This window comes from Micromys minutus, assembly GCF_963924665.1.
Source record: "Micromys minutus genome assembly, chromosome: 2".
Classification (NCBI taxonomy): domain Eukaryota; kingdom Metazoa; phylum Chordata; class Mammalia; order Rodentia; family Muridae; genus Micromys; species Micromys minutus.
In genome coordinates this window covers 23,426,966-23,444,209 of record NC_137971.1, presented here as the reverse complement: position 1 = coordinate 23,444,209, position 17,244 = coordinate 23,426,966, and the positions used below count along the sequence as shown (strand labels likewise).

Here is a 17,244-nt window from a genome sequence, read left to right as displayed (position 1 = left end):
AAAGCCACCCAATCTATAAGCTACCCAAATCTGTCTTTTATCATCCCAATCGATCCACTTCATTAATGGTCCCTAGAACCAGAGGTGCCTTTTCCTAGCTATCTTCTCCCCAGCCTCAGAAGACAAGCCACTGTGGTTAGATTTTTTTCCCTAAGATTTATTTTTATAAAAAAATGAAAAACAAGAGATAAAGAAAGAGGGCGAATGGCCTGATAATCTGAATTCAAACCCTACAACCCACAGGGGGAAGAGGGACTTGGTTCTTGAGAGTGCCCTCTGACCTTCACTTGCCCTCTGACCTTCACTTGCACACCTGCGTTCATATATAATACACATTAATAATAACAGTAATAAATGCACTCAAACATTTTTCTTAAAAAGAGATTGAGAAGTAAAAATGCCAAAAATATTGACTGATAATTAATGTTTTTTAAAAATATTTTTTAAATGTTATGTGTATGGGTATTTTTGACTACATGCATGTTCACTACACATGGTAGCCAGAAGGGGAATCAGGTCCCCTGGGATTGGAGTTACTGATGGCTGTGAGCCTCTGTATGGGTGCTGGGAAACAAACCTGGGTCCTCTGGAAGAGCAGCCAGTTCCTTTAACTGCTGGACCATCTCTCTAGCCTCTAATTCAATTCTTTACATCACTCTCTGATTTCTACACAAGATCCACAAATGCTTCAGAAAACACAAATGAGAAAAGTGTTTGTTTACCAAGAGAGTCTCCCTGGGTAACCTGGCTGGCCTGGAGCTGAACATGTCCTGTAGACCAGGTTGGCCCAGAACTCACAGGACTCTCCCTTCCTTTGTCTCCCACGTGCTGGGATTAAAGTCATGCACCACCACATCTGGTGGAATTTTATTTTTGAAGTCCTCTTTGGTCCTAGACAATGTACGTACTGGGTGGGTTATACTTTCGGTTTTCATTTTGGCTCCTACGTCTACCTACCTTGCTAACTCTTAGTCTACCGTACTCCCCTCTCTCAACAGGATCTAACTCTAGCACAGGATGGCTTGGAACTTATTACATGTCCCAGACTGGCCTTAAATTCATGGCACCTTGTTTCAGACTATGAGTGCTTAATGATATGACCCCTACTGTGACCAAAGTTTGCTCTCTTGATCAATCCTAGAGTTTTTAGAAGTGACCACACTGTTTTTCTTTAATGATATTTGGATATATATAGCATTTCCTCAACTTTGTCCCTTCTCCCTGATGTTCTCTCTCCTGCTCACTTGTGTCCACGTTTTCCGTTGTGCATTTTATTTGAGTCTTGACTTTCTTCTCTTTTTCAGTGTATCGCCTTCCTGCTGAGTTTCACTTCCATGTTGTGAACAAAAAGTACATATAACAAACCTGTAGCCCAGCATTATACCAATGGGGAAAGCAGAAAAATTTTTTAAAAATCAGAGCAAAATAAGGGTGCCTATTCTCTACCACGTGTATGCATGTGATATATGTGTATATGTTATGTGGATATGTGCTGTATGTTTTGTTTTTTGAGACTGTGTTTGTGTAGCCTTGCTGTCCTGCAGCTTACTTTGAGGACCAGGCTGGCCTCGAACTCACAGAAATCTGCTTTCCTCTGCCTTCAGAGTGCTGGGATCAAAGATATGCACCACCACCACCTGGCTATGTGTTGCTTGTTTATGTAAGTTCAGATGTGAGCATGCTATGGGGGGGGGGTGCAGTGCATGTGTGTGTGTGTGTGCAGTACCACACTTGTGTGTGTCCACACTTTCCACTTTGCTTATGGCAGAGTCTCTTTGTAGTTGTTGTTGTTACTGCTGTTGCATATACCAGGCTCATTAGCCCAGAAGCTTCTGTTCTGTCTGCCATCTCCCTGTATCAGTACTTGGTGCTACTGATAGAACATGGAGTAATTAAAAAACAGCTGAGTCATGAAATGTACCATCCCATCGTGGGAGATAACCTATACACGCTTTGTACTAGGTCTCACCTTCAATGGCCTTGCACCTCCCAGATAACCTAGAACCTTCCAAGACCAGGACAACTGAGAGACAGATTTTTTTTTTTTATGTATATGAATATACTGTAGCTGTCTTCAGACACACCAGAAGAGGGCATTGGATTTCATTACAGATGGTTGTGAGCCACCATGTGGTTGCTGGGATTTGAACTCAGGACCTCTGAAAGAGCAGTCAGTGCTCTTAACCACTGAGCTATCTCTCCAGTTTGAGAGAGTCTTGTTATGTAGCCTAGGCTGGCCTGGAAGCATCAGCAATCCTCCTGCCTTAGTCTCTTGAGTGCTTGGATTACAAATGTGCAATACCACACTTAGGTTATTTTATTTTTAGCCTGCCTTCCTAAGGAACACAGTTGTGTCTTAGCATGATGGTTAGCCATTGATTTGGGTAAGGCTTGTGTTCAAACATAACTTTCACTCAAGGCTGGCAGTATGGGTGGACACAGTTCTCAAAGTTCAGGCAACTGTCAGGTTAGCCTTGGTTTTTACATTCTTCTGAGCCAGCCCCAGGCCTCCTGCAAAAGCATTTCATTTCCTATTCAGGCAGAAACACTCGCAGAGAGTAACTAGACCTCTTCTTATTCAAGCACCATCATTAGCTTCCTATTTAGTTTCTAGCTGAGTAGTCACCTTCTCCGGGAGCCACGGCCTGGGGCCAACACAGCGGTGGGTTTCCACCTTTGTCTCCTATTTAGTTAGCTGCTTTCCCAGTCTGTGCTAGCAAGTCCAGACTCCCCACTCCCTGTTCCAAATCCCTTGCTCCCTCTTGCCACCAAGCTGGCTTCGTCTCATCCCAGTAGGATGAACACTGTCAAGCCCAGTAAAGTGAACGGGTGCCCATTGGAAGACCGCAGCTTCGCACTGGCCTCACCCCAGCCAGCAGACTTCTCTTTGAGTAAACTCCACTTATTTTGTGATTTAGTTCTGCTTCATCTTCGGGCAGGTTTTCTATTCTAAATAAATCAGAGCTTTAAAACTGGGTGGAGGAGGCTCAGCAAGAGCATTTGCTGCTGACTCAAGAGGATCAGAGTTAGAATCCAAGCACCCATGGGAGATGACTCACAAAGACCTGTAACTTTAGCTCTCTGGAATTCATTTCCTCCTTCTGACCTACAAGAACACCTGTAGAGGCTTGAGTGCACACACTCAAGTGTAGGCACCTGCAAACAAACACACTCAAAAATAAAATGACTTAAAAACAAAGTGAAGAATTCTGGTTTCATGTATGATAAGCTTTGAAAGTCAGCAATCCACCATAACGACGCGGAGAAAGCTGAGCAAACCAGAATATCAGGGCCGGGGCGATGAACTCAATTAATCCCAGCACTTGAGAGGTAGTGGCTGAAAAATGGGGGAATTCAAGGTCATTCTTGGCTACATAGCAAATGTGAGACCCTTCCAAAAGAAAGAAAAAAACCAATGGCTCTTCACATGTCTGTGCAGAGAGAAACGAGGCCCTAGTGAACTACTGTGTCCAGAATTAAAGAGACCGGCAGGTTCAGAAGCTCAACCTAGAGAAGGTCCATTAGGAACACCAGGAACCAGTGTCATGTCTTTTTCTTCCTCCTCCTCCTCATCCTCCTCCTCTCTACATAGCCCTGGCTGAACTGGAACTCACTATGGAGACGAGACTGGCTGTGAACTCAGAGATCTGCTTGTGTTCCAAGTGTTAGGATTAAAGGCATTTGCCAACATACCTGTCATCCCCAAATTCTTAAGTTGAAACCCTAACTGACGTTATTAATGATACTCTGCTATGCCTGCAGACAAGGGGGAAAAAGGGCATTTGGCTTTGTGGCATTAACTCTGTTCTCTGTCAAGGACATAGGAGGACATAGGCCAGCTGCAAGAGGAAGTGGGTGTTCATCAAATACTGAACCCTAATCTTCAACTCCCTCTCTCTCAGGGTTCACAAAGTCTGTGATATTTTTGTAGCCACAGTTGAACTGACTAAAAATATCTACAGAGGATCAAGTCTCGGTATCTGAGAAAAATCCAACAACACAGTTTCTGCTATGCTCTAAAAAGATCTCTTGATCACACACACACACACACACACACACACACACACACACACACAGACACACACACACAGAGAGAGAGAGAGAGAGAGAGAGAGAGAGAGAGAGAGAGAGAGAGAGAGAGAGAGAGAGAGAGAGAGAGAGCAATCTGAGGGCCTCAGAAGTTTTGCTTTAAAAAAAAAAAAGCTAAAGACGACAGAAAAGAATGAAATCTCATATTTAATTTCATGTTTCAATTTGCAATTCATAATATTATTCCATTAGGGGCCATCATTCAAAACGTCTTAAGTCTAAGAATGAATTGTTATTTAACTACATGCTCAAGATACAATTCAGAAGGACTCATTTATAATATATCATAGCGTTCACAGAAGGAGAATGTGGGTCACCATGGCGTTTCTTGAGCCTGCTTTTCGTGGCAGCTCTTATAGCCAGTGTGCCAAGAGCTGGTGCTAAATGTTCCCAGTAAGATCACAGGCCTGACCCAAGTGCATTTATAGCATCGGGACGTAGAGATCTTTTCCTCCAACCCCTTGATTTCCAGATGAAGAGGTAGAGGCATGAAGATGTAAAGGAGAAATTTCAGCCAGACACAGTGGCATATAGCTTTAATCCCCTTTCATCCCGGCACCTGGAAGGCAGAGGCAGGTTGATCTCTGTGAGTTTGAAGCCAGCCTGGTCTACAGCATGAGACCCGACGTCAAATGAAACAAAGCAAAGCTTACAGAGTTAATTTTGTGTTTAGAAGTCATCTCTTCTGTCACCCTCATCAGTTGAAATCCTGATCCTGGGAGGGGGGAAAAGCAAATTAAGGTGGCTTACAGTCAGTCTACCATCACCCCTGCCACAGGAATTATGTAGTCACAGAAGCATCCTCCTACGGAGACCGGAAATGTGCGTCATCTCTCCACCAAACCACTAGAAAAGCAGAGGAGTAAAGGGAACTGAAGACTTAAGAGTGCTCAGCAAAGGGAAGGGCGCAATAGCCACCGGAGTCTTAGAAGAGCCCAGCCAATGCGCTAAGGCTGGTCTCACCCCCACCCCCTCCACCCCCATTTTGTTTAGCTGGTAACAAGGGATGGGGTTTGCTCTTTTGTGTTTACAGATTGTACGGGCTATGAGAAGTTAGTTGGGTTCATCATTCCTAAATTCTACTAGAGCTTTTACCTCTAGTGACCCGTCACTGCTGCTCAGGGATCAAAGACTTGTCCATGTTCCCTTTTTCTCTCCTATTAGAAACATTGTGGAAATCAGAGATTTGGGGAGCCTGGGGCTTTCTGCTTCCCCTTCCCCAACAGAGGATTAAACTCAGAGCCGTGTATTTGCTAGGCAAGTGCTCTACCACTTAGTCACACCGCCAGTGTTAGAGGCTTATCTCTATACTGCCTGGAGATAGCCAGGTTTAGAGTAGAGTCTTCCAGACTGCAAGCCTGCCCATTGTTTATAAGGGAGTTGAGGGGAAATGATTATAAATAATTATATAAAGCCAGGGAGCATAGTCACGTGACTGCTCTCATTATGTAAAAGCCAGTTTTGCTTTGTTTCTGTAGTACCGAGGACTGAACTCAGGGCCTCTAAGTGAGCACTGTAGAAATGAGCTATATAGCCCCACTTCTGAACTGCCCTCACTTCTGACCACATTAACAATTTCAAGGGGTTTCCAGAAATGCCTTAGGGGTCCATAATTCACTGTAAGTGATTACAGAGCCTTTTGGAAGCCGGTATGGGCAGTAGCCTTTTATTTCAGGCCAAGTATACAGATCATGATTAACCAAAGCAAGAACCACAAGACTGTGAGCCTCTAGATGTGGTGCCTTTTCTTGTGCTCCGAACAGCATGCCCTCCCAACAGAGATAATGACAGTAAGTATTGTCACCTAGAGACCATTCCCTGAGCATCAGCCTTCATGGGTTTTCTTGTCTTGTTTTGCTTTTGGCATTTTAAGTATCTGAATGATAGTCTGAGTCCATATAATTAGACTCAGCCTCCAGCCCCAACCCCACCTCATGAAGGCTGGCTGATGTCACCTGGTCGAGGCGCCTACCATGAGTCACCATCAGCATAAAACCAGGACTGAGGCAATAAATAAGTCATTAAAGTACAACTTGCCAGTACTCTCAGCATTTGAGAAAGGTAGAGGCAGAAAGATTGGAAATTTAAGGATGGCTTGGTCCTTGTAGTGAGTTTTAAAGCTGTCTTTGGCCACATGTTAAGGGAGGAGGAGGAGGAGATCCACTATTTAAAAAAAAAAAAAATCTAAGGTTCAAATTTTTTACTCCATGCCTTTTATCTGCTTCTGTCTTATAAAGACAGATTAAAAACAGCAGCTATACCCAGTATATATAAAGAGGGAGTAAAATAGGTACATTATAATTCTTATAATAATCACTTGAAGTTGGGTAACTCATAGTACAGAGTTATGTTTTTTAGGAATGGATTTAAGTGACACGTAGCTATACTATGTTGGTGCTGTAAAGGCAGCAGAAGGACCAGGATTTCAGAGCCAGCCTGTGTTGCTGGAGACAACTCAAAATACAGTGGTAGAGTTGGGCGTGGTAGTTCACGCCTATAATCCCAGCACTCAGTAGGCTGAAGCCAGCATTAGTTACAGAGTAAGATCCTGTCTCCAAAGCATGGTTTTAATTGGAAAGGGAAGTGATGGGCAGAGACGGTGCATAAGGCATGCTAGGAGCCTTGTAAGCACATACAGCTAGATCTGGGAGCCAAGAGTTAGGGGAAGGACTATGGCTACCTGAGAAGGACTGTCCCCGGCAGTAATAGGAGCCAGCACAGAACTCAAGATGGGAAAGCACCTGTCATAGTCAAGTGACAAGAAGTCCCTTCACTGTAGGAAAGGAATGATCTAGGGGTGAACTAGCAGACAGGGAATTAACAGCAGACTGCAGAGAACAGGGGAAATGTACGCAGGACCATATCCAGGGAAGAATTCACAACCACAGGGAAATTAATGTTGGAAAGGGAGACCTCACCCGGTTTTTTTTTTTTTTTTTTTTTTCAAACTTCACAGACAAGATTAGGAACCGTGTTCCCAGTCACATAACTTACATGACCCCCTTGTTACCCATAAGGATCCCTCTGACTGTTGTTTAGTTTTGTTGAGACAGGGTCTCATACAGAGTAGGATAACCTCCAACATGATATGCAGCCGAGGACAACCTTAAATTCCTGATCCTCCTGCCTCCACCTGATAGTTCAGGCATGTATGCTGCCGTGCCCAAGCTGACTTAGTTTCTTAGCTGACAAAACTGTGTAGTGCTCTGTGAAGTAATGTTCCCAGAAAAAAACAAAACAAAGCCCACACCTGTGCCAAAGACTTCTCAAAGCTGACTGGCTGGTTAGCATTTTGGGACTGCAAAGTGAACCGTGGAAGATCCAGAGCCAAACTATCTTTGGTTAGTAAGGACTGTCAGGTAAAACCTCCAGACTTTGTGACCTTAGACCACTGGGTTCCACCACTCTCAAGGTCAAAAGTGTTCATGAGAGCACCTGAGGCCTATAACAGAGGTCACCCTGCCTTTCTATACCCACCCACTACTGGACATTCCCACCAGTGGATTTGAAAGAATGCCTCGCTTCACGACTTGACTTTCGTGACTGTAAACCTTAAGGCAACCATTTTCACGTTGGAGCGTGTCGTTTTAAGCAACCTGGACCCCTGTTCCCGAGACATAGCCGCTCATATCTGGCTCAGAATAAGCTATCTCTTGTTCCGTTTTAGTTATGTTTTGTGTTGGCCGCATTATAAACCACCTTGAAACCCCAATTTCAAAGACAACTCCTTAGTAAGTATACACAGAACATTTCCACCGAATCTTTTAGGTTCTTTGAACAGTGCAACTCTGGAGGCCACCAAAGTCGTGTGTGTGTGTGTGTGTGTGTGTGTGTGTGTGTGTGTAAGAGAGAGAGGGGGGAGGCACAGTTAAGACAGCTCCAGTGACTCTTTCTTTAGAAGTCTCCACCCATTCAGGGTGTGTGTTACTGTCCTTTTCTTCCACATTTCTCTTTCCCTCTCTCTTACTGTCCACACTGACATCTACATTATATCTAACTCTTAATAAGCTCCAGCTTTGGTTCATATTGACCAATGCTGAAATTCTTGTGGGGGGGGTGGGTAAGTCCACGATCTGGCTTCATCTCACCGGAATGGTGGGTGGCCTCAGCTGCTTGGGAGGTTGAGGTAGGAGGGTTGCAAATTCAAGGCCTGTCTGGGCTACATTGAGTCCTCCCTTCACCCAAATGGAGCATGGTTACACAGACTCAACACCCCCAGCTCAACCAAAGACCACGGTGGGCGGCCACACTATGCTGTGTCTCCGGCTCATGATACAACACATGAAAAGTGCAAAGTAGAAATGCACATGAAAAATGAAAGCCATTTGACTGAGATATAAATGCCCAATATGAACTGGTGCTTCTCCAAAGACAGAATGGCCAATAGGGCCCTTGAAAAGCTGTTCTTCAAGGCCACTGGGCACCAAGAAATGCAAGCTGCAAGGTTTAGCACCACTTCATCCATACAGAAAGGTGAAGGCCTTAAACTCAGGCAACAGGAGGCATCAGAGAGCAGACCCAGAATGCAGATGACCGTGCCAACTGGCACAAACCACTTCCATTTGTACTGAAACTAAAATATTCATACCCCACATGCCGTCATTTCTCTTTCCTACATGTGCATATCCAACAAGGATGCTTTTTTATGTTTGCCCCACCCCCAAGCATGCCTAAGAATGTTTAGAGCCTCGGTTAACATTCAGAAACTGAGAGTGACTTAAAGGGGCAATACACAGTCGTCTGGGTACACAATTGACATTTAGAATGATAAAGGACATGTAGGCCTCACCCCTCCCCCAAAATTGAACAAACACAAGATAGAAAATATTCAGTTTGTACTTCCATATGCCTAATGTTAAAAAAGGAGCTAAAGCAACAAGGAGCTGTGAGACAAGAGAACCCTCTGCAGGAAAAGAGACTGGAAAGAAGGACCTTGGGACAGCATGTTATAGCGTCATGCTTGACGCATGCGCTAGTTAAATCAGGTGAGTCTGACTTGTCAATAGTCACCAAACTATGACCTGATACTTGATGCTTACCAGCATCAGTATTAAACTTCAATAAAAATGATCGTCAAAGCAATGTTGGGCCCTGGTGATGAGTCAGTACTTGGATGTACCTCAAGTGAGAGGCAGGAATAAAACACATTGTTGAGTCAAAAAAAGGGGGGTGGAGGTCTCAATTCACAGATGCCATGTCTACTGACTTGAGTTTCTTTTAAGACCCGTGGTCTTACCATGTGGCTTAGACTAGCCATGAGCTTCCCAGGTTCGAGTGATCCTCCTGCTTCAGCTTCCTGAGTAGCTGAGGCTACAGGCTTTCTCTCCATTGCCCTCAGCTTCATTTAAAACATGCTGAGTCCAACCCAGGAGGTTCTCCAGTTCTCCAGAGAAACAGAGAAACGGAGCAGACTGAAAGCACCGCCTCTTTGCTTAGACTGATACAAAGTAACTCTAACTCGCTACATCAATTGTTCCAGTGCCGATTCAATCAAGGCTTCACTCTGAAACCCAGGTTTCGAGTCTTAAGCCGAGCTGCTCTAATAATTCTGGAAAAGCCAAACACTTTGAGGCCTTTGCAAACCAGAAATGAGAGGGCCATTGAAGAATCATATACATTATTTTTAATAAGTATTGGTAATCAGAACCCACATAAAAACAAAAGCTCTTTGGGACCCTGTATGATTCTTTTTAAAGCAAAGGGGCTACTTGAGAATTCTATTATCGGCTAATCCCGGCCTTGTCACATAAGTGACCTCATAGGAAGCCGTTCTTTTACAATCCCAAACACCTGAGTCCTGGCTGGATCTGGCTTATTGCTCCTCTTAGCTCTCCTTGGTTTTGATATTTTTATACTTTTACTTCTTTTAATCAATTTTTCCTTTGAAAATTATTAATTTTTTTTTTTTTTTTTTTTTTTTTGGTCCAGGAGTGTGTTTTATTTCCACCACAAGCATAAATTCTTCAGGTGAACTTTCGGCTTTCACCCGAGGTGACTTGAAACAAGTGCACACCTTTCTCAAACTTCAGCTGACATCCCACCCCCACCCGGAGGGGGTGTGAAAAGCTGCAGGGCCCCTTAGCCATATCTGCTCCAGAGAGACCCACGGCGGCAGTCCTCAACAAAGACAACCCAGCTGCGAAGCACGCCTCTACCATCCAGAGAACATCCTGCTAGGTAAGGATGCATGAAGACTCCAATAATCCCAACAGAGTGGAATGTTCGGAGTGACAGACAGAGGAAAAACAGCTTTGTTATGGGACCTGCTAGTGGAAGAGAGGTATTTGGGGACCCGGTGCCTCGTGGCAGTGGGAGAGAAAACAGAGGCCTGAAGCAAATTCCAACCGTAGTGTCTAAAGTGCATGCTGCCATCAAAAGTGCAGTGTCCTGACAGCCTTCGAGGCTGGCGTGAACATCAAGATTGCAAACTGTGACTTCAACAGCAAATTCCGTCTTGTACAACAAGGAGGACACTTTCTGGGGCAGCCTGGCCTTCTCATGTAGATGCACAGAGCCTGGGACTTAACCTACGTCGTTGGCAAGTGGATTCCTGCCTTTTGACCTACAGAGATTCAAGGGAACTGCCCGAGAGGCGCCTGCGCAGGAGAGACAACATTCGTTCTGTGTGGCAAAGGTGAGAAGACTTCCAAAGACCAACTCATTCATTCTCAGTCCCAGTGAGAGACGAGCTCTGGACAACACTGTGATGAACCCATTGATAAATGTGGGTTGCCAAGGTGGGGAACTTATGTGGGGGCCACATCCTGTCTTCAAGGTTACAGACAGGACCTCCTAATTAACGGGCAGGAAACCCAATGAGACAATGACCTCCTACGTCTTCTCCCGAAGCTCTTTTTAACTCGAAGCTAGAGCAAGCCCACCCACCCTCCCCCCTTCCCCGTGCTTGGAGTGGCAGCCTTCAGATGATCCCACCAACAGCGCACCGTTCCCATCCCATAGGCTAAGACTTAGGCAATCGGACAACCTCAAGGGGCGTGTCTGCAGCAGCCTACTGTTGTCCTTTCATTGCTTCTCTTAGAATCATCAGAGGAACAACGTGGATCCTGAGGACAAGGAGATAGAGCGGAGGGCAGTGGCAGAAGCTCCTATCAGCGCCAACCCACCCGGACAGAAAGAAGACGCCTCTCTCTTCCCATCATCTCCCCACATGGTCTATCCCCCAAACACACGTTACAATAATAATTGCCCCCGCTTCGGGACAGCCAGCCTTCACTAACTAAAGCATCCGTTCAGGATGGCAGGCTGTTCAATAGAGCATAATAACTGTGAGGTCTCCCTGCCCGGCACAGTTACAGCCTCCCCTGTGGTCCCTCCCTCCACCCAGACAGTAAGTAGCACAAGACTCTGCCCAAGGACCTGGCTGTAGCCTCGTTGTCTACGAACTGTGGCCACGACCGCTAGGGGACAAATCCTAGCTTCTTTAGCAAGTTCGGGTTTCATAGCACAGGAAGCAATTGCTGCTTCAGGGCTTCCCAAAAGAATCTCAATGACCTTGAAGGCAAACTCGAACCGAAGATGCTTGCTCCCGGAAAGGTCAGGTGCTCACTGCATCTTGGGTAGAGAGGACACAGTTTTCCAAGGTCCAGGTGGGCTCTTTGTTGGCAGATGCTTGGTGCTGGGAGCTCCCTTCATGGCAAGCTCCAAGCGGCCTCGCCACGGGATCTCTGGAATCCTTCAGTCTGAACCTTCATGGCCTTGAGAAGTAAGCATCTCCTAGCCATGCTGGAGTTTTCCTTCACCTGCTGGGCTCAGCTTCCACTCAGTTGATCCATCTGCCTCTGTGGGAAAGAGAGGAGATTCTGTAAAATAACCCAGAAGGAGAGAGCAAGAGGGCAGCAAGCCACAAGGAATTCAGAGTTTGGGTCCTTCCCCAGAAGGGAGTCATTATGCCACTTGCCTGGCCAGGAGTAAGGTGGACGGAGGGGCGCGGGCAACAGGAAGATCTGCTGGAGGGTGCTTCTACATGCTCTGAGCAGCTCTTGAAAGAGTTAAAATTTCAAGCTAGCCCCACTAACCCTGCCTTGAGGACAAATATGTCTCAAGGCTGAGAACAAAAACCACAGATCACCTGGTCTCCATAAGGTCTGGCTCTGCAGTCCTGAGAAAAACAAGTATGGAGGTCAGTGTGCCCCAAAACAGGGTGATCTGGAGTTGAATCATATCCAAAAGCAGACAGAGAATGCCAATTTGAATAAACCAATGAAATTGCTATGTGCCTGTTGCTAACTGCTTATGTAATTTTCCCTATAAATATGTCCCCTTAATTGAGTTTGGGGTCGACTCCTCTATCTCCTGTGTGAGATATTTGTCGTCCCCAGAGCTCTGGCTTACCCCCCTCCCAAATAAATCTCTTGCCTGATTGAAGCAAGATTGGATCTCTGTGAATTCTTGGGTTCACATTCTCCTGGTACTAGAGTGAAGGGTTTCCCCAATTCAGAGGTCTTTCACTCTGAGCTCTCTGCCTTTCTGCTCTGAGCAGCTGAAGGCCAAGTCCCCCTTTCCAGTGAGCTCTTTGGGAAAATGGGGATAGCATCTGTCTCCCTTGGGCCAGGGTGTCTCAGCTTTCTGCATTCTGGGGGAGTCATCGTCTAAAGCATCGGCTACCCATTACTTCCCTTTGCTGGTCAGCATAAACCGGGCACCAGCAAGTCCACAAAATGCCTTGTTCCCCCACCCTCACCCCCATATCTGTACTCCTTGTCTTCTCTTTCTGACACTGTCAAGCATCCAAGGCCTGGGAGACCAATGGGCAAAGCGATTCCCAGGATGCCAATCTCAAGGCTGCTATGTGAGTTGGTCAACATTCCTCTGCTCTGGCTGAGACCTTAGAGGTCAGGCCAAATGTTCCCCAAGTCAATGATCTTTGGAGAAGGGTCTAGGAGGAAAAGACTGAGTTCCTGAAGGAGCTAAGAATAGCCCAGCATCCATCCTGTATACAGATTCTTTTAGGGATCAAATGTATAATGTATTCTGGGAGTCTGTCAAACACACAGATTTCCCTACTTTGAAACTGGGACCAGTGGAATGTTCTGTGATTATAAAACTATCAGATACATTTACTTCCATAGTTCTTATTACACAATCAGAGAGACATTGTAGGAAAAAGAATGTTTGCCTTTCTGAAAGACCTACCTCAATGATACTTTTTGGATGGATGGCTAAATATTATTGTCAGCTAGTAATATTTTGTTGCTGCTGAGTGTTTGTTTGTTTGAGGCAGTATCTTGCTATGTAGCCCAGGCTATCCTGGAACTCACTGTGTAAACCAGGCTGGCTTCGAATTTGTGGAGATCCACCTCTGCCTCCCAATACTGAGATTAAAGCTGTGACTTGAGACAGAGGCCTGTGTAACCCAGTCTGGTTAAGACTCATTATGTAGCTAGAACTAGCCTTGAACTCCTGAGTGTCCCCCTATGTCTCTCAAGTGCTGGGAGTGTGCACCCGGCTGCCATTTGCATGAGTCAATGTTTGTGACAGAGAAATAGGAGTAGGGATGGGGAGGGTGAAGAGGACATCATCCACATCATAACAACGTAACCAGATGACCTTGACCAGGTGGTGACTGGAACATCAGCACAGATGGGACCTGTAACATGCTCAGCATTCAGACAGACAAGCCCCCATTGGGTCTCTCTCAGCTCGAAAACGGTTTCTGTCACTAGCACTCAAGCGAATCCCAACACTCAGGAGACAGAAGCAGGTGGATCTCTGAGTTCAAGGCCAGCCTGGTCTACAGAGTTCCAGGACAGCCAAGACTATACAGAGAAACCCTGCATCAGAAAAAGGAGGAGGAAGAAGAGGGAGAGAAAGAAGAGAAAGAGGAGAAGAAAAAAGAAAATAAAAGACCCAAAATTTTAATTGAAAAAAAAAAAAAGATACTAAAGTTAATACTTAAAGAGGCAAGAGAATCTTGACATTAAGGTCAGTTTTTTGTTTGTTTTTGCTACATACTGAGGAGCCATAGACTAGCCTGGACTACATCGCAAGACCTTGTCTCAGAAATGAACAAACAAAGCCACAGGCTGGGTATTAGGCTTGTTTCAGTAGCCTGAAGACTGAGGCTGGATCCCTAACACCCCTATAAAAAGCTAGGTGTAGCCATGGGAGGCTGAGGCAGGGGAATCTTAGCCTAGACAGAAGGCACGTTTCAGTGAGATGGCCCAATCTTAGAGCTAAGGTAGAGGGTAGTTCAGTGAGATGGCCCAATCTTCAAAGTTAAGGTGGAGGGTAGTTACACAAAATACCAAATACGAATTTTTGGCTTTCACATATGTACACGCTCACATGGAAACACACACACACACAGGGGTGGAATACTAACTTGTTTGTCTTGAGATTGGCTTTCTCTGTGCAGCCCTGGCTGTCCTAGAACTCTCTCTGTAGACCAAGCTGGCCTTGAACTGTCTGCCTCTGCCTCCTGAGCGCTGGGATTAAAGATGTGTGTTACTGCTTCCTGGCTGGCCTTAACTTTTGTTAACTACATTTATTTGGGCTGGAAATGTAAACCATATGAGAATAATATGCAGAACAAAGGCCACATGCAAATTTATTTTCATAAAGCTTCATTAGTGAGTGCTCCAATAAATTATAGATTTTAATGTTTTCTCCTTAACTTTTAAGGTTTGTTTTTCCCTCCTTTTGTGTAAGACACAAATATATTTAACAAAAACATGAGAGAGAGAGAGACAGAGAGAGAGAGAGAGAAAGAAAGATCGAGATCCTACTTCATTTGATATGCATTTAGTGCCATTGTGTGAAAGAACAGGCTTTACAACCTCACCTTGAAAGAGAGGTTGAATTTGTAATAAACATAGCAACAGCATAAAATTAAGGATCATCTGAGTATGCGTGAGCCCAGGGCTGATGCCCTCTTACCTTCAATTCAACAGAACTGGGTGTTGGCCTAAGGGAGTCAGGACACCAGATTAAACATTGGATTAAATGTGTGTAAGCAGTTGGAGATGTTTCTCATTAGTCATCAAAGAGTGAATGTGGACATTTGCCTCCACCTGCCAACTCAGACATCACAGCAGCAGAGATTCCTTTTAAAGGTCAAATGCACAGTACGTGAGCCCTGCAGGGGAAACAGCAGCAAAGTTTGGAAGCAAAAACATGATATGTGTTAACTTTTCAGCAAACGTGAGAAAACCCAAATGAGTGGGCAGGCCTTGTGCCTCATCCTGTAGTTCTGTGGAGGCTGAGGCAGGAGGATCACCTTGAATTCAAGACCAGTCTGGACTACACAGCAAGCTACTGCAGAGAAAGACTGGAGATATGACTTAGACTTAAGAAAACAGACAGACAGCGGTTAAAAGCACTGACTGCTCTTCCAGAGGTCCTGAGTTCAATTCCCAGCAACCACATGGTGGCTCACAACCATCTATAGTGGGATTCAATGCCCTCTTCTGGTGTTTCTGGGGATAGCAACAGTGTATACCTTAAATAAATACACAAATAAATAAAAAAAAGAAAACAGACACACAAAATCTCCTAACTATACACACTCATATCTATACATGCATGTGCATATATATACATATATACACACACATACTCATAACACATATATTCATACACATACATACATTTACACACTTACACACATACACTCACATACTCACACACAAACATTGACTCACATACCCACTCATATTCTTAATACACACTCTTATACACATACAACTTAAATAATAAAATATACTTATGAAATTGAAAGAGATTAAGTCAGCAAGATGTATATGAAGTTGAAAGACAGAGGTTAAGTCAGCAAGATGTCGGCGCAACTCGTTCCCCTGAGTTCTTAAAAGCTCTGAGCAGCAGGATGTGAGAGAGTTCAGTCAGAAAACTGAAAACTCCAGTCTGATCCCCAGAACACACTAATCAGGCCTTGTGGCACACACTTGTAACCCCAGTGCTGGCGAGGCAAAGGCAGGAGACAGTCCCTAGGCTTTGGTGGCCAGCCGGCCAGCCTATCCGTATTTGTGAGCTCTGTCTCAAGAAGCCCCTGGAGAACACTAGCCAAGGGCGACAAGGACTCACTGTAAGTGTGCTTTACAATGACTCAGGTTGAAATGCTCACCTGCACTGTCAGATCATTGGACGTTTACTCTCCCAAGCAGAGACTCAGCAAAGCTCCGGACTTCAGCGTCTCAGTCACCCCTGCAGGCAGCGGAGGCTGATCTGAAAAGAGAATCCGTGAGTGCCAAGGTGGGAGGAGCCACGCCTCCGTCCCCCACACCCTCGACTGCCTAGCACCCTGGAGGGCAGCGGATAATTTGGGTGTGGCTTCCAGGCTACCTTTACTGCTTCTGACCTCTGGAAGAAGTTCAAATTGCAATTTCTTTCTGGGTGGCCGTTTGGTAACGTATCAGAATCCTTAACTGTGGTGGTTGGGCGCGAGGATCCACTTCGTGGCTGTCCTTGGCTTCTCTGACCTCAGCTCCGGCTCCGGAGGACTCCAGGCTGTCCCAGAGTTTGCCAGAGCTGCAGGAGATGCTGGGTCACTCCGACAAGATGTTTGTGCAAAGCGAAATTCTTATCAAAAATTTCCCCCAACAAGGCAAAAAAAAAAAAAAAAAAAAAAAAAAAAAAAAAAAAAAGACATTTGGCACTATGGCCAACGTGCAATGGTGTTGCCAAACATCAAGAGTTTTGAAGAAAAGCCAATAACGGTTTTGCGCGATTTGTGACTAAACTGTGAAGGAGGGCTTTGTTTCCGACTGGACATGTGACTTTTGTCGCTAGTTCCTGGTTGCTGTTCGGTGGATCGACCAACTCTTGTTTGTAAATCCGCCTCAGAGCCTGAAGGTGTCTGTCTGCCACCCAGAGGATGGGAGACTTCAGAGACAGGACTCAAAGGGAGCAAGTCCCAGCGTCAGCACCAGCGGCTGCAAGGAAAAACGATCCAGGGCAAAGAGGGCTAGACACGAAACAATTGAAGTCTATTATCCCAGAAGACCTAGCAGTCAATATGATCAAGCTGAACAGCAGGGAGTCAAAATATCCCAGAGAACAGAAAACCATTTAACGAAAACGCAAAAAGGATCAATCCATTAGCGCCGGATGCTCCAGCACCCGCCTGACAGTAATTGATCAGACAGAAAATACACAAGGCCAACTGGAACCTAGCCCATG

At 45.3% G+C, this 17,244-nt stretch overlaps 1 long non-coding RNA gene across 1 annotated transcript; it reads right to left on the bottom strand.

Moving 5' to 3' along the window:
- Nucleotides 1-10,993: 10,993 nt before the first annotated feature.
- Nucleotides 10,994-16,308, bottom strand: LOC308416294. The gene is made up of 3 exons (XR_013974919.1): nucleotides 16,190-16,308; nucleotides 14,986-15,184; nucleotides 10,994-11,888 (listed from the first exon to the last, which is right to left on the bottom strand). It is a non-coding gene; the product is annotated as an uncharacterized lncRNA (long non-coding RNA).
- Between the last annotated feature and the right edge of the window lie 936 nt (nucleotides 16,309-17,244).